Genomic DNA, 13,890 nt, shown 5'->3' on the forward strand with positions numbered 1-13,890 from the left:
AGTCACATTAGCAAAAACAATCACCTCCTTAGCAGCAGGCAGTGCGAGCCCAGCAGCAGCTTTACATGAAGATGCCAATAGCCCTGGAAGGCCGCCGACCGCGGGCCACGGCACCTCCGAGAAGGGTGCTGCCCATGACCCATTGTGTCGCTACACAGTCTGTCGAAGAACAGCACTGCCGGCAGAGAGCACCTCCCCCATCCCGCCAGCCGCACCAGACTCAAAGAGCACCCTGGACGACTTCGAGGGACGCAGTTTGCTGGAATATTTGGCGCTCGCGCTGTCACAGGGCTCGTTGGTCTAGGGGTATGATTCCTGCTTAGGGTGCAGGAGGTCCCGGGTTCAAATCCCGGACGAGCCCTAGCGTTTTGTGCAAACTGGTCGCACGTCGGTGGCTGAGTCAGCGCAAAAAGCTGCCCGTCAATGTAAAGCTAATTTCATATTTGCTCTAAGGAACTGACCCTCTGGTCCGACGTATGAAGGTGATTACCAAGGTTTCGGTACAGATCGTAGCAAATGCTTGTCGGTTTAAAGTGATGAAAAAGTGTTTCCGCCCGGGATCGAACCGGGGACCTTCTGCGTGTTAGGCAGACGTGATAACCGCTACACCACGGAAACTACTGCTTTCAGGCTTGCTTCACAGAGAACTTGTAACAAGGTTGCCATCGTAACTTAAAAATTCAATAAATGCGGCACTTGCATGAAGAAGGTACATGCAGCAGATCCACACATGACGTGGCTCACTGGAGTAGTATGCGACATAGGCAGGAAAATGCTGTTCCCGCCCGGGATCGAACCGGGGACCTTCTGCGTGTGAAGCAGATGTGATAACCGCTACACTACGGAAACGACGGACACGCTCACTCCATCCTTGTACACTCGAAGGCGCCTCAGCCTTTCTTTCGCCCGCGCATGCACACACCATAGTTCTTTTGACAGCCTGAAACCCATCGCTGCCGAGGGCTCAACAAGTCTTCGGGGTGCTCGAGAGGGTGTCTGTCGTAGCATCCCGAACGAGATAGCGGCGTTTCGCGCAGTCGTTATTGCAAGTCACATTAGCAAAAACAATCACCTCCTTAGCAGCAGGCAGTGCGAGCCCAGCAGCAGCTTTACATGAAGATGCCAATAGCCCTGGAAGGCCGCCGACCGCGGGCCACGGCACCTCCGAGAAGGGTGCTGCCCATGACCCATTGTGTCGCTACACAGTCTGTCGAAGAACAGCACTGCCGGCAGAGAGCACCTCCCCCATCCCGCCAGCCGCACCAGACTCAAAGAGCACCCTGGACGACTTCGAGGGACGCAGTTTGCTGGAATATTTGGCGCTCGCGCTGTCACAGGGCTCGTTGGTCTAGGGGTATGATTCCTGCTTAGGGTGCAGGAGATCCCGGGTTCAAATCCCGGACGAGCCCTAGCGTTTTGTGCAAACTGGTCGCACGTCGGTGGCTGAGTCAGCGCAAAAAGCTGCCCGTCAATGTAAAGCTAATTTCATATTTGCTCTAAGGAACTGACCCTCTGGTCCGACGTATGAAGGTGATTACCAAGGTTTCGGTACAGATCGTAGCAAATGCTTGTCGGTTTAAAGTGATGAAAAAGTGTTTCCGCCCGGGATCGAACCGGGGACCTTCTGCGTGTTAGGCAGACGTGATAACCGCTACACCACGGAAACTACTGCTTTCAGGCTTGCTTCACAGAGAACTTGTAACAAGGTTGCCATCGTAACTTAAAAATTCAATAAATGCGGCACTTGCATGAAGAAGGTACATGCAGCAGATCCACACATGACGTGGCTCACTGGAGTAGTATGCGACATAGGCAGGAAAATGCTGTTCCCGCCCGGGATCGAACCGGGGACCTTCTGCGTGTGAAGCAGATGTGATAACCGCTACACTACGGAAACGACGGACACGCTCACTCCATCCTTGTACACTCGAAGGCGCCTCAGCCTTTCTTTCGCCCGCGCATGCACACACCATAGTTCTTTTGACAGCCTGAAACCCATCGCTGCCGAGGGCTCAACAAGTCTTCGGGGTGCTCGAGAGGGTGTCTGTCGTAGCATCCCGAACGAGATAGCGGCGTTTCGCGCAGTCGTTATTGCAAGTCACATTAGCAAAAACAATCACCTCCTTAGCAGCAGGCAGTGCGAGCCCAGCAGCAGCTTTACATGAAGATGCCAATAGCCCTGGAAGGCCGCCGACCGCGGGCCACGGCACCTCCGAGAAGGGTGCTGCCCATGACCCATTGTGTCGCTACACAGTCTGTCGAAGAACAGCACTGCCGGCAGAGAGCACCTCCCCCATCCCGCCAGCCGCACCAGACTCAAAGAGCACCCTGGACGACTTCGAGGGACGCAGTTTGCTGGAATATTTGGCGCTCGCGCTGTCACAGGGCTCGTTGGTCTAGGGGTATGATTCCTGCTTAGGGTGCAGGAGGTCCCGGGTTCAAATCCCGGACGAGCCCTAGCGTTTTGTGCAAACTGGTCGCACGTCGGTGGCTGAGTCAGCGCAAAAAGCTGCCCGTCAATGTAAAGCTAATTTCATATTTGCTCTAAGGAACTGACCCTCTGGTCCGACGTATGAAGGTGATTACCAAGGTTTCGGTACAGATCGTAGCAAATGCTTGTCGGTTTAAAGTGATGAAAAAGTGTTTCCGCCCGGGATCGAACCGGGGACCTTCTGCGTGTTAGGCAGACGTGATAACCGCTACACCACGGAAACTACTGCTTTCAGGCTTGCTTCACAGAGAACTTGTAACAAGGTTGCCATCGTAACTTAAAAATTCAATAAATGCGGCACTTGCATGAAGAAGGTACATGCAGCAGATCCACACATGACGTGGCTCACTGGAGTAGTATGCGACATAGGCAGGAAAATGCTGTTCCCGCCCGGGATCGAACCGGGGACCTTCTGCGTGTGGAGCAGATGTGATAACCGCTACACTACGGAAACGACGGACACGCTCACTCCATCCTTGTACACTCGAAGGAGCCTCAGCCTTTCTTTCGCCCGCGCATGCACACACCATAGTTCTTTTGACAGCCTGAAACCCATCGCTGCCGAGGGCTCAACAAGTCTTCGGGGTGCTCGAGAGGGTGTCTGTCGTAGCATCCCGAACGAGATAGCGGCGTTTCGCGCAGTCGTTATTGCAAGTCACATTAGCAAAAACAATCACCTCCTTAGCAGCAGGCAGTGCGAGCCCAGCAGCAGCTTTACATGAAGATGCCAATAGCCCTGGAAGGCCGCCGACCGCGGGCCACGGCACCTCCGAGAAGGGTGCTGCCCATGACCCATTGTGTCGCTACACAGTCTGTCGAAGAACAGCACTGCCGGCAGAGAGCACCTCCCCCATCCCGCCAGCCGCACCAGACTCAAAGAGCACCCTGGACGACTTCGAGGGACGCAGTTTGCTGGAATATTTGGCGCTCGCGCTGTCACAGGGCTCGTTGGTCTAGGGGTATGATTCCTGCTTAGGGTGCAGGAGGTCCCGGGTTCAAATCCCGGACGAGCCCTAGCGTTTTGTGCAAACTGGTCGCACGTCGGTGGCTGAGTCAGCGCAAAAAGCTGCCCGTCAATGTAAAGCTAATTTCATATTTGCTCTAAGGAACTGACCCTCTGGTCCGACGTATGAAGGTGATTACCAAGGTTTCGGTACAGATCGTAGCAAATGCTTGTCGGTTTAAAGTGATGAAAAAGTGTTTCCGCCCGGGATCGAACCGGGGACCTTCTGCGTGTTAGGCAGACGTGATAACCGCTACACCACGGAAACTACTGCTTTCAGGCTTGCTTCACAGAGAACTTGTAACAAGGTTGCCATCGTAACTTAAAAATTCAATAAATGCGGCACTTGCATGAAGAAGGTACATGCAGCAGATCCACACATGACGTGGCTCACTGGAGTAGTATGCGACATAGGCAGGAAAATGCTGTTCCCGCCCGGGATCGAACCGGGGACCTTCTGCGTGTGGAGCAGATGTGATAACCGCTACACTACGGAAACGACGGACACGCTCACTCCATCCTTGTACACTCGAAGGCGCCTCAGCCTTTCTTTCGCCCGCGCATGCACACACCATAGTTCTTTTGACAGCCTGAAACCCATCGCTGCCGAGGGCTCAACAAGTCTTCGGGGTGCTCGAGAGGGTGTCTGTCGTAGCATCCCGAACGAGATAGCGGCGTTTCGCGCAGTCGTTATTGCAAGTCACATTAGCAAAAACAATCACCTCCTTAGCAGCAGGCAGTGCGAGCCCAGCAGCAGCTTTACATGAAGATGCCAATAGCCCTGGAAGGCCGCCGACCGCGGGCCACGGCACCTCCGAGAAGGGTGCTGCCCATGACCCATTGTGTCGCTACACAGTCTGTCGAAGAACAGCACTGCCGGCAGAGAGCACCTCCCCCATCCCGCCAGCCGCACCAGACTCAAAGAGCACCCTGGACGACTTCGAGGGACGCAGTTTGCTGGAATATTTGGCGCTCGCGCTGTCACAGGGCTCGTTGGTCTAGGGGTATGATTCCTGCTTAGGGTGCAGGAGGTCCCGGGTTCAAATCCCGGACGAGCCCTAGCGTTTTGTGCAAACTGGTCGCACGTCGGTGGCTGAGTCAGCGCAAAAAGCTGCCCGTCAATGTAAAGCTAATTTCATATTTGCTCTAAGGAACTGACCCTCTGGTCCGACGTATGAAGGTGATTACCAAGGTTTCGGTACAGATCGTAGCAAATGCTTGTCGGTTTAAAGTGATGAAAAAGTGTTTCCGCCCGGGATCGAACCGGGGACCTTCTGCGTGTTAGGCAGACGTGATAACCGCTACACCACGGAAACTACTGCTTTCAGGCTTGCTTCACAGAGAACTTGTAACAAGGTTGCCATCGTAACTTAAAAATTCAATAAATGCGGCACTTGCATGAAGAAGGTACATGCAGCAGATCCACACATGACGTGGCTCACTGGAGTAGTATGCGACATAGGCAGGAAAATGCTGTTCCCGCCCGGGATCGAACCGGGGACCTTCTGCGTGTGAAGCAGATGTGATAACCGCTACACTACGGAAACGACGGACACGCTCACTCCATCCTTGTACACTCGAAGGCGCCTCAGCCTTTCTTTCGCCCGCGCATGCACACACCATAGTTCTTTTGACAGCCTGAAACCCATCGCTGCCGAGGGCTCAACAAGTCTTCGGGGTGCTCGAGAGGGTGTCTGTCGTAGCATCCCGAACGAGATAGCGGCGTTTCGCGCAGTCGTTATTGCAAGTCACATTAGCAAAAACAATCACCTCCTTAGCAGCAGGCAGTGCGAGCCCAGCAGCAGCTTTACATGAAGATGCCAATAGCCCTGGAAGGCCGCCGACCGCGGGCCACGGCACCTCCGAGAAGGGTGCTGCCCATGACCCATTGTGTCGCTACACAGTCTGTCGAAGAACAGCACTGCCGGCAGAGAGCACCTCCCCCATCCCGCCAGCCGCACCAGACTCAAAGAGCACCCTGGACGACTTCGAGGAACGCAGTTTGCTGGAATATTTGGCGCTCGCGCTGTCACAGGGCTCGTTGGTCTAGGGGTATGATTCCTGCTTAGGGTGCAGGAGGTCCCGGGTTCAAATCCCGGACGAGCCCTAGCGTTTTGTGCAAACTGGTCGCACGTCGGTGGCTGAGTCAGCGCAAAAAGCTGCCCGTCAATGTAAAGCTAATTTCATATTTGCTCTAAGGAACTGACCCTCTGGTCCGACGTATGAAGGTGATTACCAAGGTTTCGGTACAGATCGTAGCAAATGCTTGTCGGTTTAAAGTGATGAAAAAGTGTTTCCGCCCGGGATCGAACCGGGGACCTTCTGCGTGTTAGGCAGACGTGATAACCGCTACACCACGGAAACTACTGCTTTCAGGCTTGCTTCACAGAGAACTTGTAACAAGGTTGCCATCGTAACTTAAAAATTCAATAAATGCGGCACTTGCATGAAGAAGGTACATGCAGCAGATCCACACATGACGTGGCTCACTGGAGTAGTATGCGACATAGGCAGGAAAATGCTGTTCCCGCCCGGGATCGAACCGGGGACCTTCTGCGTGTGAAGCAGATGTGATAACCGCTACACTACGGAACCGACGGACACGCTCACTCCATCCTTGTACACTCGAAGGCGCCTCAGCCTTTCTTTCGCCCGCGCATGCACACACCATAGTTCTTTTGACAGCCTGAAACCCATCGCTGCCGAGGGCTCAACAAGTCTTCGGGGTGCTCGAGAGGGTGTCTGTCGTAGCATCCCGAACGAGATAGCGGCGTTTCGCGCAGTCGTTATTGCAAGTCACATTAGCAAAAACAATCACCTCCTTAGCAGCAGGCAGTGCGAGCCCAGCAGCAGCTTTACATGAAGATGCCAATAGCCCTGGAAGGCCGCCGACCGCGGGCCACGGCACCTCCGAGAAGGGTGCTGCCCATGACCCATTGTGTCGCTACACAGTCTGTCGAAGAACAGCACTGCCGGCAGAGAGCACCTCCCCCATCCCGCCAGCCGCACCAGACTCAAAGAGCACCCTGGACGACTTCGAGGGACGCAGTTTGCTGGAATATTTGGCGCTCGCGCTGTCACAGGGCTCGTTGGTCTAGGGGTATGATTCCTGCTTAGGGTGCAGGAGGTCCCGGGTTCAAATCCCGGACGAGCCCTAGCGTTTTGTGCAAACTGGTCGCACGTCGGTGGCTGAGTCAGCGCAAAAAGCTGCCCGTCAATGTAAAGCTAATTTCATATTTGCTCTAAGGAACTGACCCTCTGGTCCGACGTATGAAGGTGATTACCAAGGTTTCGGTACAGATCGTAGCAAATGCTTGTCGGTTTAAAGTGATGAAAAAGTGTTTCCGCCCGGGATCGAACCGGGGACCTTCTGCGTGTTAGGCAGACGTGATAACCGCTACACCACGGAAACTACTACTTTCAGGCTTGCTTCACAGAGAACTTGTAACAAGGTTGCCATCGTAACTTAAAAATTCAATAAATGCGGCACTTGCATGAAGAAGGTACATGCAGCAGATCCACACATGACGTGGCTCACTGGAGTAGTATGCGACATAGGCAGGAAAATGCTGTTCCCGCCCGGGATCGAACCGGGGACCTTCTGCGTGTGGAGCAGATGTGATAACCGCTACACTACGGAAACGACGGACACGCTCACTCCATCCTTGTACACTCGAAGGCGCCTCAGCCTTTCTTTCGCCCGCGCATGCACACACCATAGTTCTTTTGACAGCCTGAAACCCATCGCTGCCGAGGGCTCAACAAGTCTTCGGGGTGCTCGAGAGGGTGTCTGTCGTAGCATCCCGAACGAGATAGCGGCGTTTCGCGCAGTCGTTATTGCAAGTCACATTAGCAAAAACAATCACCTCCTTAGCAGCAGGCAGTGCGAGCCCAGCAGCAGCTTTACATGAAGATGCCAATAGCCCTGGAAGGCCGCCGACCGCGGGCCACGGCACCTCCGAGAAGGGTGCTGCCCATGACCCATTGTGTCGCTACACAGTCTGTCGAAGAACAGCACTGCCGGCAGAGAGCACCTCCCCCATCCCGCCAGCCGCACCAGACTCAAAGAGCACCCTGGACGACTTCGAGGGACGCAGTTTGCTGGAATATTTGGCGCTCGCGCTGTCACAGGGCTCGTTGGTCTAGGGGTATGATTCCTGCTTAGGGTGCAGGAGGTCCCGGGTTCAAATCCCGGACGAGCCCTAGCGTTTTGTGCAAACTGGTCGCACGTCGGTGGCTGAGTCAGCGCAAAAAGCTGCCCGTCAATGTAAAGCTAATTTCATATTTGCTCTAAGGAACTGACCCTCTGGTCCGACGTATGAAGGTGATTACCAAGGTTTCGGTACAGATCGTAGCAAATGCTTGTCGGTTTAAAGTGATGAAAAAGTGTTTCCGCCCGGGATCGAACCGGGGACCTTCTGCGTGTTAGGCAGACGTGATAACCGCTACACCACGGAAACTACTGCTTTCAGGCTTGCTTCACAGAGAACTTGTAACAAGGTTGCCATCGTAACTTAAAAATTCAATAAATGCGGCACTTGCATGAAGAAGGTACATGCAGCAGATCCACACATGACGTGGCTCACTGGAGTAGTATGCGACATAGGCAGGAAAATGCTGTTCCCGCCCGGGATCGAACCGGGGACCTTCTGCGTGTGAAGCAGATGTGATAACCGCTACACTACGGAAACGACGGACACGCTCACTCCATCCTTGTACACTCGAAGGCGCCTCAGCCTTTCTTTCGCCCGCGCATGCACACACCATAGTTCTTTTGACAGCCTGAAACCCATCGCTGCCGAGGGCTCAACAAGTCTTCGGGGTGCTCGAGAGGGTGTCTGTCGTAGCATCCCGAACGAGATAGCGGCGTTTCGCGCAGTCGTTATTGCAAGTCACATTAGCAAAAACAATCACCTCCTTAGCAGCAGGCAGTGCGAGCCCAGCAGCAGCTTTACATGAAGATGCCAATAGCCCTGGAAGGCCGCCGACCGCGGGCCACGGCACCTCCGAGAACGGTGCTGCCCATGACCCATTGTGTCGCTACACAGTCTGTCGAAGAACAGCACTGCCGGCAGAGAGCACCTCCCCCATCCCGCCAGCCGCACCAGACTCAAAGAGCACCCTGGACGACTTCGAGGGACGCAGTTTGCTGGAATATTTGGCGCTCGCGCTGTCACAGGGCTCGTTGGTCTAGGGGTATGATTCCTGCTTAGGGTGCAGGAGGTCCCGGGTTCAAATCCCGGACGAGCCCTAGCGTTTTGTGCAAACTGGTCGCACGTCGGTGGCTGAGTCAGCGCAAAAAGCTGCCCGTCAATGTAAAGCTAATTTCATATTTGCTCTAAGGAACTGACCCTCTGGTCCGACGTATGAAGGTGATTACCAAGGTTTCGGTACAGATCGTAGCAAATGCTTGTCGGTTTAAAGTGATGAAAAAGTGTTTCCGCCCGGGATCGAACCGGGGACCTTCTGCGTGTTAGGCAGACGTGATAACCGCTACACCACGGAAACTACTGCTTTCAGGCTTGCTTCACAGAGAACTTGTAACAAGGTTGCCATCGTAACTTAAAAATTCAATAAATGCGGCACTTGCATGAAGAAGGTACATGCAGCAGATCCACACATGACGTGGCTCACTGGAGTAGTATGCGACATAGGCAGGAAAATGCTGTTCCCGCCCGGGATCGAACCGGGGACCTTCTGCGTGTGAAGCAGAGGTGATAACCGCTACACTACGGAAACGACGGACACGCTCACTCCATCCTTGTACACTCGAAGGCGCCTCAGCCTTTCTTTCGCCCGCGCATGCACACACCATAGTTCTTTTGACAGCCTGAAACCCATCGCTGCCGAGGGCTCAACAAGTCTTCGGGGTGCTCGAGAGGGTGTCTGTCGTAGCATCCCGAACGAGATAGCGGCGTTTCGCGCAGTCGTTATTGCAAGTCACATTAGCAAAAACAATCACCTCCTTAGCAGCAGGCAGTGCGAGCCCAGCAGCAGCTTTACATGAAGATGCCAATAGCCCTGGAAGGCCGCCGACCGCGGGCCACGGCACCTCCGAGAAGGGTGCTGCCCATGACCCATTGTGTCGCTACACAGTCTGTCGAAGAACAGCACTGCCGGCAGAGAGCACCTCCCCCATCCCGCCAGCCGCACCAGACTCAAAGAGCACCCTGGACGACTTCGAGGGACGCAGTTTGCTGGAATATTTGGCGCTCGCGCTGTCACAGGGCTCGTTGGTCTAGGGGCATTCCCTCGCGGGCAGCCGTGCGGTGCGGACGTACGGAGCGGCTGGTCGTGTTTACTTCGTCGCTGCCGGCGGCGGTCGCTGTGCATGGTGAGTGCGCGCTTACAGCGATAACACTACCCTCGGTAATGAATACACGAATGTAATCATGACTCAACCAGAACGGAAAGACACTCTTAAGTTGACATTCGACCCGAAATTTGCCAGACCAAAATCCTTTGAGGTAGAACTATTTGTGCGAGATGTTATGAAATTAACGCTTGACGATTTAATTGGCATTCACTTATCGATCGTTAGTAGTACCGTTTACTTGAAATTGGTGACGCCTGAACGATGTGAACAAATTGTTGCGTCTTGTGGTGGATCTCTTAGGTTCAAACATTCAGACGGAAACGTTGGCGAGGTGCGACTAACGCAAGCCGGCTTGGGATTACGAACCATCAGAATATTTGAACTGCCCTTCGAAGTAACTGCCGAGCAGATTAACGCCAAACTACGGGAATATGGTTCGGTAATAAGCAACGTTGCTGAGAAATGGTCAGGGCAACATATATTCCCAGTATTAAACGGTGTGCGGCAAGTGAAACTCGAATTGCTGAAGCATATTCCATCTTACATCATTATTAGTGGGTACAGGGCCATAGTAATTTATGACGGGCAACCACGGACATGCTCGGGATGTGGCTCTACAGCACACGTCCGCGCTCAGTGTCTTCAGAGGCGCGTAGCGCAGATCCCGACTGGCGAGCGTGAGCAGCCTGGCCCCAGTTCTACGTTACCGATCACTTACGTAGCCGCCGCCCGTGTAAACACCGCTCCAGAACTCAGCGTCGATTTCACCCTAGATGCATACACTGATCACACCGAGGAGAACATACCAATGGAGACGAGTAATGTACCGGAAACCCTCGGAGCTTCCTTACAGGAAGTTACGGAAGGAAGTAAGGAGACGCAGGATGGCAGCCAGGTCTGTAACGCCTTCGAACAGCCGCAAGCGGCGGAAGTTCTTCCCATGGCCGAAAACTGTGCCACTCAGGAGAACACTGCTCAAACCTCCAAGTACCCTTCCCCGAAAAAGCAGAAGAAGCGAAGAATCGCGCAACAGGGTGCTGACACAAAAGCGCAACCCCTGCGTGAGAAAGCCAATCAGGTGCGTCAGAAGATGACCGACGTGACGTCTCAGGTTTCCGCTGCAACTCCCCAGACATCCAAAAAGTCCCGCACTGACGGCTCAGAGGCTGACTCCGACAACGGACCCTCCCCGTCACAGGCGAAGATGATGTCGGTAGCTACAGAAGGTACAGGTGGCCACCTGCCAGATAGCAGTGCAGATCCGCGTGACGCTCACCACCCGCGTAACTGGGCGGACGACGTCGAAGAATGCTCTCACGACAACGGTATGACCGGAGTACAGGGACAAGACCGAGAAACAGTGTCAGACGTGCGGGAAACGGAATCGCATGAGCAACGGCAGACTGAATCTGCTCTTCAGACGGTCGATGCCGACCCCGACTTCTTTTAATTGATGCCCCTCCGTCATCCCTAAGGGAGCGGCTCAACGCCACGCATACCTCTGCCCTCATGCCACCCTTACAGGCATACCGTGTTGCCACGGTCAACATCAACAAGATCAGCAGTACGTCAAACCTGAGGAATCTTACGGATTTCTTATATGCAGCTGATGTCGACATTGCGCTGTTGCAAGAGGTCGCCGACATTGATCTGGATCGTAACACAGGTTACAATGCGTTAATCAACCCGGGACGTGGCAGTGAACTCGGAACTGCACTTTTGACCAAAGAAGGCATCGCCGTAGCCAATGTCGACAGACTGCCGAACAGCAGAGGTATTGCGGGGACAATCCACAACACCCGATTCATAAATGTTTATGCGCCTTCTGGAACGGGAAAAAAACGCCAGAGATCGGAGTTTTTTAAGGAAGAGATAGTGCCGCTTTTTACAACCCGCACAGACCAAGTCGTATTTGCCGGTGATTTCAACTGTGTACTGAAACCCAAAGACCAAACGCCACATTTTAACACTTCCATAGAACTTCTGGACATTGTTCGAGAATTAAACCTACTCGACACGTGGGAACTTAAACACGGCGACATGCCCGGTTTTACCCACGTCACCAGCCATTCTGCCAGCCGCATTGACAGAATTTATGCAACTTCCAATTTCCGAAACCATATTTTGCAAGCGGAGCGATGGCCGCTTATATTCTCTGACCATGTAGCATATATCTGTACCATAAATATGGAAAAACAGGGTACATATAGAGCGAGAGGCCCGTGGAAACTGAATGTTTCCCATTTATCAGATCCAGGGTGCCACACCGTCTTCCAACACACATGGGCAGATTGTGAAAGGAAATTTCCACTGTACAATTCGGCTTTCTCGTGGTGGTTAAAATGTGCAAAGCCAGCTCTAATAAAAGCGATGAAGTGTTACTCTCGCGAGAAATACGCCTGGCAGAGGACCACAATAGAATTCTATTTTCAGTGCCTACGAGAACTTTATACCGACGATAATACAGTAGTGGCCAATCACATGCAGATCAAAAGAATCAAGGCGACACTCCTAACACTGACGCGGCGACAATCTGAAGGCTATCAAGTGAGAACACGCCTGCAAAATGCAGTGCGGGAGGAGACAACATCCATGTACCACGTTATACAAGAGCACAAAAGACGAAACAGGAAAATACTGACTGAGCTAAAAACTGCAGACGGTCACCTTTTCGACACACAAACTGCTATTCAAGAAGAAATTTATAAACATTTTACGGCGTTACTAGCTGAAAAACCAATAGATGTGGCAGCGCAGGCAGTCCTTACGGACAGGACGTGGGGGAGACTTAGTCCGGAACAGGCGGAAGAACTCGCCTCCGACATACTCGAGGATGAAGTGGCAGACGCCATTCTCAGAAGCCCAAGAAATAAATCGCCTGGTCCTGACGGATTACCTGCCGAGTTTTATCACACATTTAGGCGACAGTTAATTAGTAAGTTGACTCTGGTCTGTAATGACATTATGAACATTCGAAATGACAGCTTGAAAGATTTTTGTAAAGGGATAGTGGTGCTAGTACCAAAAACTCCAGGAGGCAAAACTGTAGAGAATCTCCGGCCTTTAACATTGCTTAACACTGACTATAAAATTTTCGCACGTGTCATTATGCAACGATTAAATTCAGTCATTACCAGCGTTACCGGTGACTACCAAACGTGCGTTGGACCGAATAGAAATATTTTCCACACTTTAACTGCATATAGAGATCTCATAGCGATTGCCGAAGCCTGTGACATCCCAAGTGCCCTTGTGTCCCTCGACTTTGAAAAGGCCTTTGACAGGGTGAACCACTCCTATCTCCTACGCACCATGGACGCCATGCATTTTCCTCAGAAGATCACTGATACTGTTAAAACCCTCCTGATGAATGGTACGTCGCAAATCAATGTAAATGGACGCTTAAGCAGGCCGATCAGTATTGCCAGTTCAGTACGACAGGGCTGCCCAATGTCGATGGCATTGTTTGCCATAGCACTCGAGCCATTCTTGTACTCCCTGACGCAAGACCTTCCAGGGCTGCTCATTCATGGTCAGAAGATTATTTGCCAGGCTTACGCAGATGATGTCAGTTTTGTAGTAACGAAAGACGAGGACTTAGAGAAAGCTTTCCACATTGTAGCAACGTATGAAGCTGCATCGGGGGCGAAACTCAACCGTCACAAGTCAGGCTTAATGCACATTGGACGCGGATTAGAACTCGGTGCTGCTGAAAGAATAAGCAGCTTGGAAACGATCACCTGCCTCGGGATTGAATACACACGCAATGTCCGCCGCACGGCTGCCTTGAACTATCGAAAACTACTGGCAAAAATGCGCGCTGGCATACGGCAACATAGCCTGCGAGCTCTAAATGCCATTCAAAGAGTGGCTTTAGTTAACACCTACATAATTTCCAATGTAAATTACGTTGCCCAAGTACTGCCATTACCAAAGACTATGGCACAACAAATGTTAGCGGCGTTTGGCCACTTTGTTACCAGGGGTCAGATATTTAAAGTAAAGTATGAAACCCTCACCCTCCCAGTTTGGAAGGGGGGCCTCAATTTGACAGATGTCTACCTCAAAGCAAAAGCCTTG

General features: G+C 52.7%; 27 non-coding genes across 27 annotated transcripts; 9 read left to right on the top strand and 18 right to left on the bottom strand.

Moving 5' to 3' along the window:
* Nucleotides 1-289: 289 nt before the first annotated feature.
* Nucleotides 290-361, top strand: Trnap-agg (transfer RNA proline (anticodon AGG)). The gene has a single exon. It is a non-coding gene; the product is annotated as a tRNA-Pro (tRNA).
* Nucleotides 362-545: 184 nt separating this feature from the next.
* Nucleotides 546-618, bottom strand: Trnav-aac (transfer RNA valine (anticodon AAC)). The gene has a single exon. It is a non-coding gene; the product is annotated as a tRNA-Val (tRNA).
* Nucleotides 619-776: 158 nt separating this feature from the next.
* Nucleotides 777-849, bottom strand: Trnav-cac (transfer RNA valine (anticodon CAC)). The gene has a single exon. It is a non-coding gene; the product is annotated as a tRNA-Val (tRNA).
* A 488-nt stretch (nucleotides 850-1,337) lies between these two features.
* Trnap-agg (transfer RNA proline (anticodon AGG)) lies at nucleotides 1,338-1,409 on the top strand. The gene has a single exon. It is a non-coding gene; the product is annotated as a tRNA-Pro (tRNA).
* A 184-nt stretch (nucleotides 1,410-1,593) lies between these two features.
* On the bottom strand, nucleotides 1,594-1,666 carry Trnav-aac (transfer RNA valine (anticodon AAC)). Its single transcript has one exon. It is a non-coding gene; the product is annotated as a tRNA-Val (tRNA).
* Nucleotides 1,667-1,824: 158 nt separating this feature from the next.
* Nucleotides 1,825-1,897, bottom strand: Trnav-cac (transfer RNA valine (anticodon CAC)). The gene has a single exon. It is a non-coding gene; the product is annotated as a tRNA-Val (tRNA).
* A 488-nt stretch (nucleotides 1,898-2,385) lies between these two features.
* Nucleotides 2,386-2,457, top strand: Trnap-agg (transfer RNA proline (anticodon AGG)). The gene has a single exon. It is a non-coding gene; the product is annotated as a tRNA-Pro (tRNA).
* Nucleotides 2,458-2,641: 184 nt separating this feature from the next.
* On the bottom strand, nucleotides 2,642-2,714 carry Trnav-aac (transfer RNA valine (anticodon AAC)). The gene has a single exon. It is a non-coding gene; the product is annotated as a tRNA-Val (tRNA).
* A 158-nt stretch (nucleotides 2,715-2,872) lies between these two features.
* Trnav-cac (transfer RNA valine (anticodon CAC)) lies at nucleotides 2,873-2,945 on the bottom strand. Its single transcript has one exon. It is a non-coding gene; the product is annotated as a tRNA-Val (tRNA).
* Nucleotides 2,946-3,433: 488 nt separating this feature from the next.
* Nucleotides 3,434-3,505, top strand: Trnap-agg (transfer RNA proline (anticodon AGG)). Its single transcript has one exon. It is a non-coding gene; the product is annotated as a tRNA-Pro (tRNA).
* A 184-nt stretch (nucleotides 3,506-3,689) lies between these two features.
* On the bottom strand, nucleotides 3,690-3,762 carry Trnav-aac (transfer RNA valine (anticodon AAC)). Its single transcript has one exon. It is a non-coding gene; the product is annotated as a tRNA-Val (tRNA).
* A 158-nt stretch (nucleotides 3,763-3,920) lies between these two features.
* On the bottom strand, nucleotides 3,921-3,993 carry Trnav-cac (transfer RNA valine (anticodon CAC)). The gene has a single exon. It is a non-coding gene; the product is annotated as a tRNA-Val (tRNA).
* A 488-nt stretch (nucleotides 3,994-4,481) lies between these two features.
* Nucleotides 4,482-4,553, top strand: Trnap-agg (transfer RNA proline (anticodon AGG)). Its single transcript has one exon. It is a non-coding gene; the product is annotated as a tRNA-Pro (tRNA).
* Nucleotides 4,554-4,737: 184 nt separating this feature from the next.
* On the bottom strand, nucleotides 4,738-4,810 carry Trnav-aac (transfer RNA valine (anticodon AAC)). Its single transcript has one exon. It is a non-coding gene; the product is annotated as a tRNA-Val (tRNA).
* A 158-nt stretch (nucleotides 4,811-4,968) lies between these two features.
* Trnav-cac (transfer RNA valine (anticodon CAC)) lies at nucleotides 4,969-5,041 on the bottom strand. The gene has a single exon. It is a non-coding gene; the product is annotated as a tRNA-Val (tRNA).
* A 488-nt stretch (nucleotides 5,042-5,529) lies between these two features.
* Nucleotides 5,530-5,601, top strand: Trnap-agg (transfer RNA proline (anticodon AGG)). The gene has a single exon. It is a non-coding gene; the product is annotated as a tRNA-Pro (tRNA).
* Nucleotides 5,602-5,785: 184 nt separating this feature from the next.
* Nucleotides 5,786-5,858, bottom strand: Trnav-aac (transfer RNA valine (anticodon AAC)). Its single transcript has one exon. It is a non-coding gene; the product is annotated as a tRNA-Val (tRNA).
* A 158-nt stretch (nucleotides 5,859-6,016) lies between these two features.
* Trnav-cac (transfer RNA valine (anticodon CAC)) lies at nucleotides 6,017-6,089 on the bottom strand. Its single transcript has one exon. It is a non-coding gene; the product is annotated as a tRNA-Val (tRNA).
* Nucleotides 6,090-6,577: 488 nt separating this feature from the next.
* Nucleotides 6,578-6,649, top strand: Trnap-agg (transfer RNA proline (anticodon AGG)). Its single transcript has one exon. It is a non-coding gene; the product is annotated as a tRNA-Pro (tRNA).
* A 184-nt stretch (nucleotides 6,650-6,833) lies between these two features.
* Nucleotides 6,834-6,906, bottom strand: Trnav-aac (transfer RNA valine (anticodon AAC)). Its single transcript has one exon. It is a non-coding gene; the product is annotated as a tRNA-Val (tRNA).
* Nucleotides 6,907-7,064: 158 nt separating this feature from the next.
* On the bottom strand, nucleotides 7,065-7,137 carry Trnav-cac (transfer RNA valine (anticodon CAC)). Its single transcript has one exon. It is a non-coding gene; the product is annotated as a tRNA-Val (tRNA).
* A 488-nt stretch (nucleotides 7,138-7,625) lies between these two features.
* Nucleotides 7,626-7,697, top strand: Trnap-agg (transfer RNA proline (anticodon AGG)). Its single transcript has one exon. It is a non-coding gene; the product is annotated as a tRNA-Pro (tRNA).
* Nucleotides 7,698-7,881: 184 nt separating this feature from the next.
* Trnav-aac (transfer RNA valine (anticodon AAC)) lies at nucleotides 7,882-7,954 on the bottom strand. The gene has a single exon. It is a non-coding gene; the product is annotated as a tRNA-Val (tRNA).
* Nucleotides 7,955-8,112: 158 nt separating this feature from the next.
* Nucleotides 8,113-8,185, bottom strand: Trnav-cac (transfer RNA valine (anticodon CAC)). The gene has a single exon. It is a non-coding gene; the product is annotated as a tRNA-Val (tRNA).
* Nucleotides 8,186-8,673: 488 nt separating this feature from the next.
* Nucleotides 8,674-8,745, top strand: Trnap-agg (transfer RNA proline (anticodon AGG)). Its single transcript has one exon. It is a non-coding gene; the product is annotated as a tRNA-Pro (tRNA).
* A 184-nt stretch (nucleotides 8,746-8,929) lies between these two features.
* Nucleotides 8,930-9,002, bottom strand: Trnav-aac (transfer RNA valine (anticodon AAC)). The gene has a single exon. It is a non-coding gene; the product is annotated as a tRNA-Val (tRNA).
* A 158-nt stretch (nucleotides 9,003-9,160) lies between these two features.
* Nucleotides 9,161-9,233, bottom strand: Trnav-cac (transfer RNA valine (anticodon CAC)). Its single transcript has one exon. It is a non-coding gene; the product is annotated as a tRNA-Val (tRNA).
* Nucleotides 9,234-13,890: the final 4,657 nt, after the last annotated feature.

The sequence above is a fragment of the Schistocerca nitens genome, chromosome 2, assembly GCF_023898315.1.
Source record: "Schistocerca nitens isolate TAMUIC-IGC-003100 chromosome 2, iqSchNite1.1, whole genome shotgun sequence".
Taxonomy (NCBI): Eukaryota; Metazoa; Arthropoda; class Insecta; order Orthoptera; family Acrididae; genus Schistocerca; species Schistocerca nitens.